At 35.7% G+C, this 15922-nt stretch overlaps 1 long non-coding RNA gene across 1 annotated transcript in view; it reads left to right on the top strand.

The window, feature by feature from the left end:
* The window catches only part of LOC133775130 (uncharacterized), a 70730-nt gene that overhangs the window by 31093 nt on the left and 23715 nt on the right, over positions 1-15922 (top strand). The window contains exon 2 of the long non-coding RNA XR_009868196.1: positions 12265-12326. This is a non-coding gene — a long non-coding RNA (uncharacterized LOC133775130). The remainder of the gene's footprint in view (positions 1-12264; positions 12327-15922) is intronic.

Here is a 15922-nt window from a genome sequence, read left to right as displayed (position 1 = left end):
GAGGCTTTCTCACTTATCATTTTCCCTGCAATGAGGATTCCTCCTGGCCATTGGAATGAAGTCTCAACTGCTGGTTTGTTTTTTCGCCTCTCCATCCCAGGAGTCCCTATCCTACTTGTTTCCCCTTGTCCCTCTACTGAGTTCCAGTATTTTTCCTCCAACAATCACCTTGAAATACAGCTATTCATTTGCTCTGTTGATTCTCCTCTGTGAAAGAGGCAAATATTAGGCACCTCTATCCAGACTTCTTGTCAATAAGCTATTCAACCATCTTTGAGGGAACTTGAAGATGTACAAGTATCAAATACTGGCTACTGCAGACACTGAAATTGGTTCCATGCAAAAAAATCCTCTTTGAAAATATGCATGGGTTCAAAAGTTTTATATGTCCCCTTTAGCATAGTCAAAGAACTTACAGGGGTATGATCAGATTGTTCCTAACTAGCAGGTCAAATAAAAATAAGGTTGATATCTTCCTGCATAAGAATGTAAGATTATTTGGATTTTCTGGGAGAAAGGATAAGGCAATCAAGTAAGAATTATGACAGAATCCTCAGAATAGTCATGTTCATCATTGATCCTATCAATTCCCATTTGTGTCTTCATCATCATCTTGCCTTGGTATAGACACCTTGATAATTAAGTAACAGGTTAATAAATGTGCCTGATTGCTTGAGTTTGATATTTTATCTTTACCATTTTTGGATGGTCTATCTGGAGATGCCTGCCAGAGAAAAATGCCATTGACATCCAGAAGATTTTCTCTATCTTTTTTTAAGAAGTGGGGATTTAAGTTTGTGTTCATGGTGTAAAACATTTGTTCTCTTAAAGCATGTCATTTTTGACATAAAAATGCAAAATATGGCTGAGAATTTTTATGTTTGCTGTTTCATTGCTAAAGTATTCTGGAATGTAATTTGCAGTTTGACACCTTGTTGAATAACAAAGTCTTTAAAATATGCCATTTTCCCCCAATCTATTTATTTCACCTCTTTTTTATTCTGTGATGTTCACAACTTATTGGAAAATAAACATTGTTCAACATCTATAAAGTTTGTGGCATATCTGTTAGTGATATCTAGTAATAAAATACTTTTTAAAGTTGACAAACTATATTCCAAACCACATAACACCTATGTATGTTTTTTAAGAAGGGACATAATTTATCTTTCTAATGGATCAGTTGAAATTGACAAAGGAATATAAAATTAAAATTCATTTCAGTTGTTATACCCAACACTACACAAAGGCAGCATGATAAACTATACTAACATTTAGAAGACTTTCTTCATGTAGAAGAACATTATTCTTCTACAAAAATAGATATCTGTTATTTTAAGAAACTGCAGGTAAATAGTTCCAAATAAGATTTTGCTTGGTAGAATGCCTATTCTTGCATGATATGAACATCTAATGTAATTAAGTTATAGAATTTTCTTCTTTCTGTTTATTTACACAATAATGGATTGAGAATGTATTTTATGTCACTTTCCCAAGGAGCAGTAACTAATTGTGACTGAATCTATAAATGCATCTGAAGTTGCTCACATTTGACATTTGTTTTGGTCTTGATATATTTATAACCTGAAAGAGAAAAATGTAGAGCAGCCTTAGTCAAGATCCAGTAAAATGTGATAATAGTAAGATACAAGGAGAACATCCACTGCAGAAAGTACAGTATTTACAATGGCTTTGTATTCTTCAGAGAACTCTTATTCACATTATTGTCCCCCAAAAATATCTTCTGATGAAATAAAATATTACAAAAACAGTAAATGATGAGCAAAAAAGCCTATTGTGTTGTTTTACCGCCAGGTGCTATTATAGTTATGAAGACTTTCAATACAACCTTAGTATACACCAGCATAATGATTAACCTAATCTTACTTGTCTGAATTTCAGTTTTTCCACCTGTACAAGTAGCATAGAAGCTACTTTAGATACATCATTTTGACTATTAAATGAGATAGAATATATATGTCTATCTATCTTGAAGAAGTCAGGTAATGCATCTGATCTTTCTTTCATCTTTCCTCTTTACTGAAATTCAACTGCCTTTGACATTGCTGGTAATTAATATTCCAGTGGGATTTTCATTTTATTATTTATTTAAAGCAATTTTCAATAATCATAAAGGCAAAATTTATATACTTACAAAATTTATGGCAGCATGAATTTTATGAGGTTTTCTTCTGAAGATTTGATCTTTTGATCATAGCACAAGAGTGACTTTTCTGGCACACTTACATGTTGATTACATGATGCCAGAAAGCCTAATGTTAATATCAAAATAAGACACTACATTAAGTGTCATTTGTTCTTCCTAATCTATTCTAGGTAATATTTTTGAGACACAACAAAATTAGAATTCATATGAATGCCTTTTTAATGCTTAGGAGGGATACTGATGATAGATAATTCAATTTGAAGAAGTAAAAGTGAAAATCCAAGTCATCTTTCTTCTCATAGTAAATTTAATTTTAAAAGAATAAGGATGTTTTCCACTCAGAGTAGATGACACATGCTACTTGGAAAATCATCCAAATAACTCCCAAAAATTACAAGATAAATTTTTATTTTTATTTTAGAGGTAGACACACAATCACCATACACACACACACACACACACAAGGTGGGGATGGAAAATTTTTCTCTGAAATAATGCATTTTCCATTGCACTATAAAATAACTTACCCTCACGACCTGTTCCTGTACATGTTTTTTCGGTCACACACATACACAAACACACACAGGAAGACCTGCAGATCTTTTGGTGAATGAAGTCTTTCTTCCTAGAAAAGGAGAAGTATATCCCAATCAGGCCATCCCAAGTCTTGGTCTTATTCTTCAGTTAGAAACTATAAGAGGAGGGAATAGCATTGTAGTGCAGCTGGTTAAGCCATGGCTGAATCCCATATTGAGTCCCAGCTGCTTTGATTACAATGCATTTCTTGCTAAAGCACCAGCTGCTGCAGCCATTTGGAGAATGGAACCGTGTATTGAAGATCTTTTTCTGTCTTTCTCTCTTTGTCAGGTTGCCTTTCAACTAAATGAGTAAATCTTATAAAAAAAACAGAAACAATGAGATGAGGTGGAGAAAAATCTCAAGGATGACAACCATTAAGACTATTTCTTTTTAAAAAAAAGAATTTATATTTATTTGAAAGTCAGAATGGCAGAGACAGAGACAGAGAGAAAGAGAGATCTTCCATCTACTGGTTCCCTCTCCAAATGGCTGCAATGGCCAGGGCTGGGCCATGGAACTTCAACTGGGTATCCCACCTGATGGCAGGGGCCCAAGTACTTGGGCCACCTTCTGCTGCTTTGCCAGGAATGTTATCAGGGCCCTGAGACCCTGAGACCATTTTCTTTTTTTTAAGTTTTTTTTTTTAAATGAATGCATTTTTTCATAGATACAACTTCAGGAATATGGTGGTTCTTTCCCCCATGCCCACCCTCTCCCCCCTCCAATTCCAATCCAGCCTCCCTCTCCCTTTCCCATCTCCTTCTTCATTATGGCTCATTTTTAGTTTAATTTTATATACAGAGGACCAACTTCATGTTAAGTATAGATTTCAACAGTTTGTACTGACGCATGCACACAACATATAGAGTAGAGTTTGGGAACAAAATTTGCAGTTCATTCTCATAGTACATCTCATTGTGGAGTCTATGGTCACAAAAGGCTTCCATTGCCTTGGCAGCCCATGGTAAGAGCCTCAGGTGATCACTGACGTCAAAAATAAGAGTGTCAGTTGTTAAAGGAACAACAGACCACTTTCTTAACCTGAGGCATTTACTGCTCTCTGGGCAACCCTCTAGGACAGAAGAAGGGACAGGCCCAGAATCTTTAGGGTAATCTGATATCCTGACTTTATCATAGAAACCGTATCAGATCTGCTAATTTGGCATTTGAGCCTCTGTTACTCTCACAATTAGGTAGTTGGTTCATTTTTCAATATAGTGTCTTACTTTGGAAATGAAACAGCATGTCCTAAATTGATAGTTGACTAATGTGAGCCTGATTTCTTCCCCATAAAGGGTTCCAGTGGTACTTAACAAGTGGGAACCAATTTTATAATTCTTATGTACTCATTTGTACTGATTTATTCATATATTTCATGCACAGGGTCATGAAAGTCACTTCATCCAATTTTTACAGGATCTCCATTCCAATTCATCTCAGATGATTGGACGATCATCCTTAATCTCTTTGTATAATTCAACCTGTCTTGCCACCTGGAAAGTGTGTTTCCTAGGACTGCTTGTGCTCCTTATTTGATTTTCCCCAGAAACAGTGTTTAGGATGAATATCTCAGTGTAAGTTGAGTAGTTAATTTGGAAGGTGATGCCAAAAAGCAGTGATAGGGAGTTGACAAAGTGAGAGAGAAAAGGCTGAACATATATATTTGTGTTGTCAATGAAGTTATCAATGTGATCATCAACCATGGGCCAAACTTTCCAGGAAAATCTGGGAAGCAGCAGAACATGCCAGGGAATGATACTATCAAAGAGGCACAAAAGCTGGGAAATTTGCCAGCTCCCTCCAGTCAGTGACTGAGGAGGAATACTCCTGGAGAGGATGAGTTTCTAACATCTTCTGAATTTCACTAAACATAAAGAAAACACTTAGGCAGAACTAGGGGGGCTGGCAGTTAAATTTTGGAGCAGCAAGCGAGGTGTAAATGTTAAGTTGATTGAAGCAGGGCAATGACAGCACGTAACAAAAAGAGAACAAAAACTTGAAATAGCCAGCAGTTCTTGGACCATGCACAAGAAAAATACAAATTTTGATTAATATGTGTCTTTGATAAATTAAATATGCATGTGTCAATTTATGGACTAATCTGTTTAAAAAGACAACTTTTTAGAATATATACTATATTGTACTCATGAGTTCCTTTTGTCTCCAGGATTAAAGACACCCTGGATTTGTCCGATTTATAAATTGATATCTTCTCCCTTGGGAGAACTTTTCCTAACACTTTTAGATTCTGCAGAGTCTTTGTATCAGTTTCCAGAAATGCATAGAAATATCAACATCTCACTTAGAATTAAACTGAAACAGTTATGTCATAATAAGATATTAGAATAATTGTCAGACACATGGTAATTCAGAGGATTTTCAACTATGTATACTTTTTTGAAAACAGAAATTTGGAAAATGCTTTCTAGTCAATTAAATATTTTATATCTAGGCTGACATCACATAAAAACAAAAGAAAATGAGATTGCCACCAGAGTTTTGAGGCATTAGTTAACAGTTCAACAATATCTAATGATGTCTAAGGAAATAAATTTAGAACCAATGATTATATAATTAACTAGCCGGTTCTAAAAATCAAATTAAATACTTTGGAATACACAATAACCCAAGAAATAATGGCTTCCTGATGATTCTAGAGGATGTGTTTTATTTAACCGATCACTGAAGAGATGAAATCAGATAGATTTTTGGTATTGGATACTTTTAATTATAAAATTAATAACAAAGAAAAAAGGCTTCTGTAAGGCTCCAAAATGTTATAGAAATATATATGCTCAGAGAAACACCATTTTATACATGGGAAGATAGTGAAAAGTATGTATGTACACAGTGGCACATATACATGTGCACATATACACAAATATTCATATATGTAGTCATGAAAGTATGATATGTATGTATAATAATACACACATGTAACATACAAATGAGAAAGTAGGTATATATACATATTCTATTATATGCATTTAACACATAAATGTTACATGATGAGTGCGTTCAACTAAGAAAAATAGGAAGAGCACATTATAAAATAAGCAACTTTATGCCTTTCTGGTAATAAATTTGAGAAAAAGCATATTATTAAAGCTGACAGATTAAGAAGTAAAAGATTAAACAAGTTTATGAACACATTACTATCTAAAATATGATGGAGGCTAGAAAGATATAGAAGAAAAAATAAGTTTTGCTTGTAAAACAATAGGAGACTAAAGATATTAATATGAAAACTACAGTAAAAATATGTAAATTTTCAAAACAATTGTATGGTAATAGAAAAACAGAACAAAGAGAAATACACAAATATTGAAAAAGAAGACGTTATATATAAATATAGTTAAACATTGATATATATTCACATAAGGTGATTGTACATGAAAGAATAGATGTAGATACATACATATATACATAAATACATATCTATAGATGCATGCATATACAAAATATACATGTATACATATAAAATTCATAATAACAATTCATAATAAATAGTTTTAAAGATTCATTTTGAGATGAACAATTTTTGAAATTCATATATGTTTTTCATAATGCACATTTGTATGTGAAGATCCCTCACACAAATATATATGCATGCATGTATAAAATATTATTTTTTCATATAAAGGCAACATATTTCATGTATTTTACATATGCAAGTATTCTTAAGTAGTCTTCTCTTACATGTTAAAATATTGCATCTCAAATCCTTGGTTTGGCAAGTACAAAACTACAGATTGGGAAAACATTTATATGATATGAAGTATCAAGGTAGTTTTGTCACTTAAAAAAATCCATTTCAAATTTTTCTTCAGCATGTTAGAATGGTAAATGTGTTTTCTGGGAAGGTATCCAAGTTTACATGGATTTATTTCTTTGAACAATAATTTCATCCTTTTACGATGCAGAGTCCAATTACGGATTGTGGTGACATTTCAGGAAATTCTATGCAGTTTAGTTTTTGAAAATTGGTAATATTCCCTTTCTAACCTTGTTGGCCCAGAGAAGGACATGAGATAGAAACTTATTTTATCTTTAAACTTTATAATATGAAATTGAAACTTTAAGGTTTGTTAAAAAGCATGAAATTGAAATCATCTCTCACTGGTAACTGTTCCCAACCAACTGTGCTTTGTGATGTCTATTGTCTCTGAGGGTTCTATACATTGCCAGGTCCATCAGATTTAAAGCTGTCGAACTTCCTTTCATTCCATACACTTCTCACCACTTTTCTTCTGGTATTAATGGATTGACACGTCTTAGTCATTTTCACAACAGCTCCCTATACCTTCTTGAGCTTCTCTTTCCATTTCCTCTTCACTGTCAGCTCCTTTTCACCACAGGGTGCTCTCTCTAACTTGTAATTTCTCTTTAGCACACTGTATACACCACGGCCACACCTGGGTTTGAACCTCTGCTGTCATCATGTCACTTCTCTGCTTGGAAAATTTCAAGAATTCCCATATTTTATCAAGTTAAATCCCAACTCCTTCACCTTACACCTGGTGACACACAAACTCCCATTCCAACCAGCATGATACACTTTCTGTAAGTAGCCAGCCTGATTTACATGTTGCTTCCCAAATCCAATGACACGTGCTGAGAGACTGGACAGAGGTAGAGAGCACAGGCTGTGGAACTGGAGTTCATGGACTCGGATTGGGATTCTCCCACTACAGAGCTGAAGCCTTTCTACACTTTCACTGCAAGTTCTAAGAATTTCAGGAAGCTCTAAACACAAAGCACATAGAAATGTGGCTGCCACAGAGTAAGTGCTTGTCAAAAGTGACTGGTGTGAAACATTGCTGGACATTCCCGAGTTTTGTATCCCAAGTGTTTTCATTTTGCAGTTTGTTTATTAATTTTGCTTCACAGACTCACCCTATTAATAAAGACACTCTTAATTGACTAATGTTGAATTGATGAAAATGGTGACAAAGGAGTGGGTGTTGTGTCACAGCCAGCTAAGCTGACTGGGATACCCACATAACATATCAGAGTGCTTGTTAGAGTCTAGCCAACTCTGCTTCTGACCCAGCTCCCTACTAATGTGCCTAGGAAGCAATTGATGATTGCTCAAGTATTTGAGTTCCTACCACCCACATGGGAGACCTAGATGGAGTTTTGGGCTACTGGCTTTATCCTGGGCCAGTCCTGGCTACTGCTGTCATTTGGGGAGTGAACAAGCAGGTGGAAGATACATCTCTCTCTCATTCTCCCTCTCTCTTTCTGTCTCATTTTGCCTTTCCCAGAAAAAAAAAAAAATGCATGCTTAAGAAAATGATGACAGAAGACCATCAGTGACTAACTGACTGTTTTAAACATGCTAGTCCGAAATCTTAAGAGTATTAATTTAAACTAAATGTTACTATTACTTACAAGAGTGGGGAGCTTGTTTACTTGTTGTCATGCTTAAGAAATTGTTCTATATATGAGTATGTGATTGCCATTATTTCTTTAAATAGTTATATATGTTTTCACAAAAATGGGCTATTTGGGATAAGCATTTTATATAATAGTAAAATGCTGCTGGAGGCCTCAGCATTCCATATTAAAGTTTATGAGATAGAGTCCTGGCTCTGCTCCCAAGTCCAGCTTCCTGTTAACACACACCCTAAGAAACAGAAGGCTTGGCTCAAGAATTTGAGTTTTTGCCATCCACATGGGAGACCCAGATCAAACTCATGGTCTGGCCTAGGCCTAGCTATTGTGGTCATTTCGGGAGTGAACCAGCAGATGGAAGATCTCTGTTTCTCTTTCTCTTTGGCCTACAAATAAATAAAAGAAATAAATGGTTTTTTTTTTTTTTTTTTTTTTTTTTTTTTTTTTTTTTAGGAAAAGAATACTGGTTATAATTTTGCTAGTTTTGTAAGTTGAATAATCTGAACATTTGAAAGTGTGTTCAAATATCAAGAACACACACCAGCATTTACAACATACATTGATAATTTTCTTCTAATAATCTAGTGAATAAGCATTGTGCTTTAACTTGTGGTGGAAAGAGTTCAAACATTATTCTCAAGTGATAATACCCGGTTGCCCAGGATCACTGAGGTCATAAATCAAATCTAAGATGAAAACCCAGGTTTTCCAGCCCCAGTCTTTTGCTGATCTCTATGTATACAGAAGAGTTGTAGAAATGTACAGCACAAATTCAGAACTTTAGGATTGTTATTTATTATCCCACGTCACAAGTATAAGACTGTATGCATTTTGAATATAATCTCAATACATTCTGTGTTTTTCTTAAGCTGAATTTTTGTATTTGAAAATGTTAAGCCTTTAAATGTTCTACTATCTTAAAAATTTCGGTGACACTTTGTTGGATGTGATTCACTACATTTCAACCAGTTAACAATGGCACATGGCTTATAAAATTATCTGGGTCTGTGTCCAGACTTGTCCAAAAAGTGAATCTCTATGTGATTTATTGCATATTCTAAACCTTTCTACTACAAAGGTGCATTATTTTTGTTTATACTAATATAATTTTGATCCATTTTGTTTTTCCCAAGTATGTAAGAATTATGTCATTTATATTACACTAAACTTATAATTCTAAAATGTGTTCTTATTGTGTTTCACAAACCATGCATCCTTTATGTGTCATATTTAATCACTGAATTTCTTTTTTTTTAATATTTATTTTATTTATTTGAAGGAATTACAGAGAGAGGTAGAGACAGAGAGAGAGGTCTTTCATCTGCTGGTTCACTCCCCAGATGGCCGCAACAGCCGGAGCTGCGCCGATCAGGAGCCAGGAGCCTCCTCCTGGTCTCCCATGCAGGTGCCAAGGCCCAAGGACTTGGGCCATTCTCCACTGCCTTCCCAGGCCACAGCAGAGAGCTGGACTGGAAGAGGAGCAACCGGGATTAGAACTGGCGCCCATATGTGATGCTGGCGCTTCAGGCCAGTGCTTTAACCCACTGCATCACAGCGCCGGCCCCATAATCAATGAATTTCAACCAAAAGTCTTACTTCATGTGATACACTACAGTTTTCTACCACCTGTATTAAGACTTGTAGCAAAACAAGGTGTTGGTTTCTATCTCTTGAGAACAATTATCATCTCCTCAAGTGTGCTTGGTTAATGTGGATGTCTTAATTTTGCTGCAGAAGAGCAGATACTTACCTTTATTCTGCACTCCTGTGGCACCAGCAAGCTGATGAGTACTACCGTGTCCGTGGAGAACTCAGCACCACGAAGTGCAGCAACTCCATGATCATTGCCTTCCTTGACTCAAAGTGGAAAGGAGTGTAATTTCCTTTTGCGCCTTTCTTTTTTCCTTTGGAAAAAAAAATGAAATCAAAAGAATAATTTCTGAAGATGTTTATAAAGCATTTCAGTAACTAAATAACTCATTTACTTTTTTAAAATGTATTTCCAAGAGCAGCAATAAGCAGATTAAAGACTCCCAGAATTAACCTCATGCCATCGCTGTTAAGCAGATACCAATGGTGTAGCAGAACTCCTTACACCCGTGAGCAATCTAGGCAGTGGGAGTTAAATGATAATGTCAGAGTTAAATGATAATGCCTGTCACTGGATAGGTCAAGAGCAGAAGCACTGTTCTCTTATTCCCACAGGAGCTCTTGAACATAAAATACATAGCATCCTACGAATATAAAATCATTCTACATGCTTAATTGTGGTATCATTTTTACCTATAAAGGAGTAAGAAATCCATTTGCTAATCAAAACAGCATTTGAAATCACAGGTATCTTCATAAAAACAATATTAGAGTGATAGAGTTGGAACCGTGATCAAGATCTATAAGCAGTCACGTTCAAACTTATTTTAAATAAGTATGAACAAATTAAAAATTTAGAGCAGAGGTATATTACTGATGATGTTCAATCAAGTGCAGATGCAGAAACTAGTGTGCTATTGGAAATTTTATGACAAACGGCAATTTTAAATTTCCCCAGAAGAGGATAAAAAGGTGTTTTGTTGAGAAAAAAATGATACAAAATATCTGAGTAATTTTAAGACACATTTTTAGTATTTTGTGTCTATAACCAAACTAGAATGAATGAGATTAATTATCTGAAACTGGAATTAAATGTCCAACAGAAGAAATTTTAATAATTTATTAGGTTTTGGGAGGCTGGCGCCGTGGCTCAACAGGCTAATCCTCCGCCTTGCGGCGCCGGCACACCGGGTTCTAGTCCCGGTCGGGACACCGGATTCTGTCCCGGTTGCCCCTCTTCCAGGCCAGCTGTCTGCTATGGCCCAGGAGTGCAGTGGAGGATGGCCCAAGTGCTTGGGCCCTGCACCCCATGGGAGACCAGGAGAAGCACCTGGCTCCTGCCTTCGGATCAGCGCGGTGCGCCGGCCGCGGCGGCCATTGGAGGGTGAACCAACGGCAAAGGAAGACCTTTCTCTCTGTCTCTCTCTCTCTCACTGTCCACTCTGCCTGTCAAAAAAAAAATTTATTAGGTTTTGAGTGAGTAACTTTGACCCACTATAAAATGGATGACTTGAATTCTGGAAAAAAGTCAGAGAAAAAAAGCTAAAAACAGATGAAGAGATGGTAAAATGTTAATATGACATTAATATTTAATGTAATATTTATCACAATAATATTTCATTTGAGAAACAGATGAACAGACTCAGAAAGTTATCTATATCTATCTATATACTTATCTATATCTATAAGAATATCTATATCTATACATGGAGTGAGAGAGGGAGAGAGAGAAAGATCCTATCCATTGATGAATTCCCAAATGCCCATGGTGGCCAGTGCTGTCGGTGCTGGACCAGGCTAAAGTCAGAAGCCAAGACCTCCGTTTGGGTCTTCCATTTGAGTGGCAGGGACCTAAGAACTTGAGCAATCATTTGCTGCTTTTCCAAGGTGTATGTTAGCAGAAAGCTGGAACTGGCTGCAGCAATTTGCAAAATACTAAGTTGCTCAGAAGAATCTACCCTAGTTTCTGCATTGAATATGGAAGCTTAACTACCAGCAAAAATGTTTTCTTATGTTTCCACACGTTTTATATATCTTTCCTCAAAATTTTTGGGGAACATTCTGTAAGGTCAGGGAGAAATAAAACAGAGACAGGAGCACTGCAACACGCAGAGTGAGCATGTGTTAAGCTGGTAATGACAATAACACATTGCTACAGCTTTCCTCTCCTATCACTTGCTAAATCATCCTGACTTCAAGTAGAGAACACCCGTAACACAAACTGGGGTGAAATCCATTGCAGGTTCAATTTAAAGTGAGATTCTGAAAAGGAGCATGTTGAGATATGTAGATTTTATGTTGTTTAGAAAGATCGATTTAAAAATCTCCAGGGGAATCTTGAGGGCTCTGTGCAATTCTGGGCAAAAATCTATGCAGTTAAAAACCTTTCTGAGTTAGTGTGGCTGAAAATTCATATATTGATAGATATCAGGAAAATTTTCAAACCCCAGTGATAGCAAATTCTTACCTATCAAGAAAGATTTCTTGAGAATCCTTTGGTTGCTAACTTTTCCCCTCAAATTTCTTTCCAGTGTCTTCTGTGAGCATTCTACCTGGAGCAAGACTTGGATATACTTTGAAAAGCAAATAGCAGGTAATTTATGTATGATTGATTAAGACTGCATTTTTTTTCTATTTGAACAACCCCCAGCAAGAAAAAGCAGCGATGACAAAATACTAAGATTCATATAAACACTAGTGCTTTACTCCTTAAGAAGAGGGATATAAATAAGTTATAATGGAATCAGCTTTGCTGCAAAGATACACATCCCAAGAAGCTGCTGTTGCTTAAGGCCATAAAAAGCATTTTGTTCCAGCATACTCATAAATCACTTGAAGGTTTGAGCAGGGCTCTGCTCCACACAGATCTTTGTGGACTCAGACTGTCACAGGCTGTGTCACCTTTTAACTACACTATCAGCGGTATGTCACCTTTGAGACTCTGGCATGGAATGAGATGATAGATGTTTTCTTGAAATTAAATGCTTAGGCTGGGAAGTAATATGTGTCACATATGCTTGCCATTTATTGGGCAGAACTAGTCCTAAGATCTCAGCTAAGTGAAAGTTCAGGGTTTTCTGCTTACCTGGAAGACAAAACACAAAGATCAGCACTGGTGAGAAATTTTAATGACTCAGACATTTACATTGTTTACATTTTTTAAAATTCCAGAATTGACACAGATTTCTCCCATCTGCTGATACACTCATTAAATGCCCACAACAGCTAGTGCTGGACCAGAGCTGGTGCTAGAGCCAGTAGCTAGGAACTCAACCCAGGTCTCCCAAGTGGGTGGCAGGAACCCATTACCCATCACCACTGCCTCTCAGAATCTGCAATGATAGGAAGCTGGAGTCAGAAGCTACAGATGAAAATCTGATGTGGAACTCAGGTTCCACACTTAAAAACTAGCAAAATGCCTCTTCTCGACTAAATAATTTTTAAATAAATGATGCATAATTAGGGACTGAAGGTTCGAGATATCGTTAATGAAGATGTTTGGCATGAATCGGACCAGTGAATCTTTAACAAAGAGGTAAAATGTTATTATACTTTTGAGGAATGCAAATAAATCTGGATGATGGACAAAGATAGGGGATACCAGTCTACCAAGGAGAATGGCACTGTTCTATCAAGTTGCATGTGAGAGAGACAACACTGCAAGAGCACACTGTGTGGTGCTAAGGCTTGGAGTCTGCAGTCAGTAAGAGTGTAAGATTAAGCTGTTTGTACGGCTCTTTGGCTCTGTCATTCTTCAAATTATACAAAATAAGCAAATTTTTGAAAGACATTCAATTATGAGCTGTAATTATGGCACAGTGTGTTAAACTGATACTTGCGACATTGGCATCCCAAATTAGAGCACTCATTTGAGTCCCAGCTGCTCCACTTCCAATTCAGCTGCTTGCTAATGTGTCTGGGAAAACAGCGAATGATGACTCAAGTGCTTGTGCTCCTACTACCTGTGTGGTACACGTGGATGGAGCTCCAGGCTCTTGGTGTCAGCTTGGCCAAGCCTCAACCACTGCAGTCTTTAGGGGGAAGTAAATCAGCAGCTAGAAGATTTCTCTCTAAATGTTTCTCTTGCCTTCTCTCTGATTCTCTGCTTCTCAAAGAAACAAAAAAAATCAAAAAGTACAAATTACTAAAACTGACAAAAGAAGAATTAAAAACATGAATAGTCCTATATTTATTAAATAAGATTAATTTGTAATTTAAAATTGTCCTACAAAATCTTTGGACTTATGTGGCTTCTTTCCTAATGATACCAAATATTTAAGAAATACATAATTCTGAGGCAAACTCTTTCAGAAAATACAAAAAGAGGAAACATTTAGAAACCCATCACTTCAGTATTATTCTGATATCAAAACTATAAAAACAATATTCTAAGAAAAACAAACTACCCATTAATATCCCTCCTCAAAATAGAAGGAAACATAATTGGTAAAATCAGCAAATTGAATCAAATGATACAGAAAAAGATGTCACATGTAACTATGTATGATTTACTCAGAAATGCAAGATTGGTTTAACATTTACAAAATAACTTCAACAGATGAAGAAAGAGGTATTTGAAAATACTCAGTTACTAATTATGACTTTTTGAAAAGTTGCAGAAAACTATGAATCAAGGGGAGAGGAATTTCCTCACCCTCACCAAGAGCATCTATGGTCATTGACCCAGTAGATGGACAATCTTTTTATTTCTCCACCTCTCTATCTCTGTCTCTCTGTCTGTCCTCCTTCCAATTAAAATTAAAAGAAATACAATTCTTAAATAGATAAAATTATAATAAAAGGTGAATCCTAACACTGAAACAGTTGTATTCTCCATAAGATTGGGAACAGATGCCTGCTGTCACTGTTTCTATTTAGCATTTTATTAGAAATTCCATTCAGTATACTAAGGCAAGGGGAGAAACATGAAGACTGCAACTAAAGAAGTAGGATTCATATTAGAATTAAGATATTGGCTTCCAGTGTTACTTCTGTATATTATTTAATCACATGGAACGTCTTGTGAAAAATAGTTTCCTCTTTATTTGATAAAGTCACTGGCTTCCACTGGCTTTATTCCTTTATTCATGGGGTAAATGCCAAACACTGTTCCAGGTACATGATGCTTAGCATTTTCTTTTCAATAATATTTCCCCACCTTGGGTAAAGAAAGGTCATGTGATTAGAGTTCAGATAGTAATCAGTGTTTAACTTAAGTCAGACCATAAATTAGACAGTTTGGCAGATGTACTTTTGAGGAGATGGGATGATGGCTAGTAAGGTAGGCAACCTAATCAGACAAGGTGAGTCTACTGCAGCTGTCTTCCTATTCATCCTGATTGAAGACTACCTGAGTTCTGAAACTTTCCTTTCTCATAGTTTAATAAAAATTTCATAGGAGTTTGCAGCACAGCTTTTTCAAAATTCAGAAGTAGGCACTCCTACCAAATCTGCAATGGATCGTGTCTGCCAACAATATCAGTAACTATAGCAAATGCTTACTCTGCATTTATTATGTACCAAAGATGTTTTATAAGACACACACATGATAATTAAATAAATCCTCTCAAAAGTGAATTGTCAGCTTTATTTTTTCCTCATTTTGTAGAGTGACACAGAGAATTTGAATTAGTGACAAAATTTGATTTATAAACATAAACTACTTTGAAAACCCATAGGTTTTAATATTATCATCCTTTTTACCTTAACTATTCATTACATAATATTTTGCATGTTTAAAATAGCAAGCAGTAAAAACAGCTTGCACAGAAATAAAGTAAATGTCAAGTTGGTGTGCGAGTATGTTGAAGAAAATACATTCTAAGCAGAGATATCAGGTCATTCATGGAACCAAGGTAACAAATCACAAGAATTCAGGGATAAAAATATGTGTCTAACAGGAGAGCATTTCTATCCCTATGGCTAGAATTATACCTTAAAATTGACTACTTTATGTCTGAATCTTTAGAAAGTCTCTCATTTAGTAGAATACTTTCTTAGTTTTTTTATTTTCAACAAATGACTTTCAAGTAAAGATTTAATAAATAAAATTTCTTTAGTTTTCTGATAGTTTTAAAATTTTAAAGAGTCTACTTAAGGATATACACAAGACAAGGATTGTGGGGCAATCATAATTATCTTTTTGTGGGTATCTACAAAAAGTAGTCCTTCAATCCCCCTTTTAACTCA

Source organism: Lepus europaeus, chromosome 16 (assembly GCF_033115175.1).
Source record: "Lepus europaeus isolate LE1 chromosome 16, mLepTim1.pri, whole genome shotgun sequence".
In the NCBI taxonomy this organism is placed as follows: domain Eukaryota; kingdom Metazoa; phylum Chordata; class Mammalia; order Lagomorpha; family Leporidae; genus Lepus; species Lepus europaeus.
Note: the sequence above shows the minus strand (reverse complement) of the source record. Positions and strands in the feature narration are given on the sequence as shown.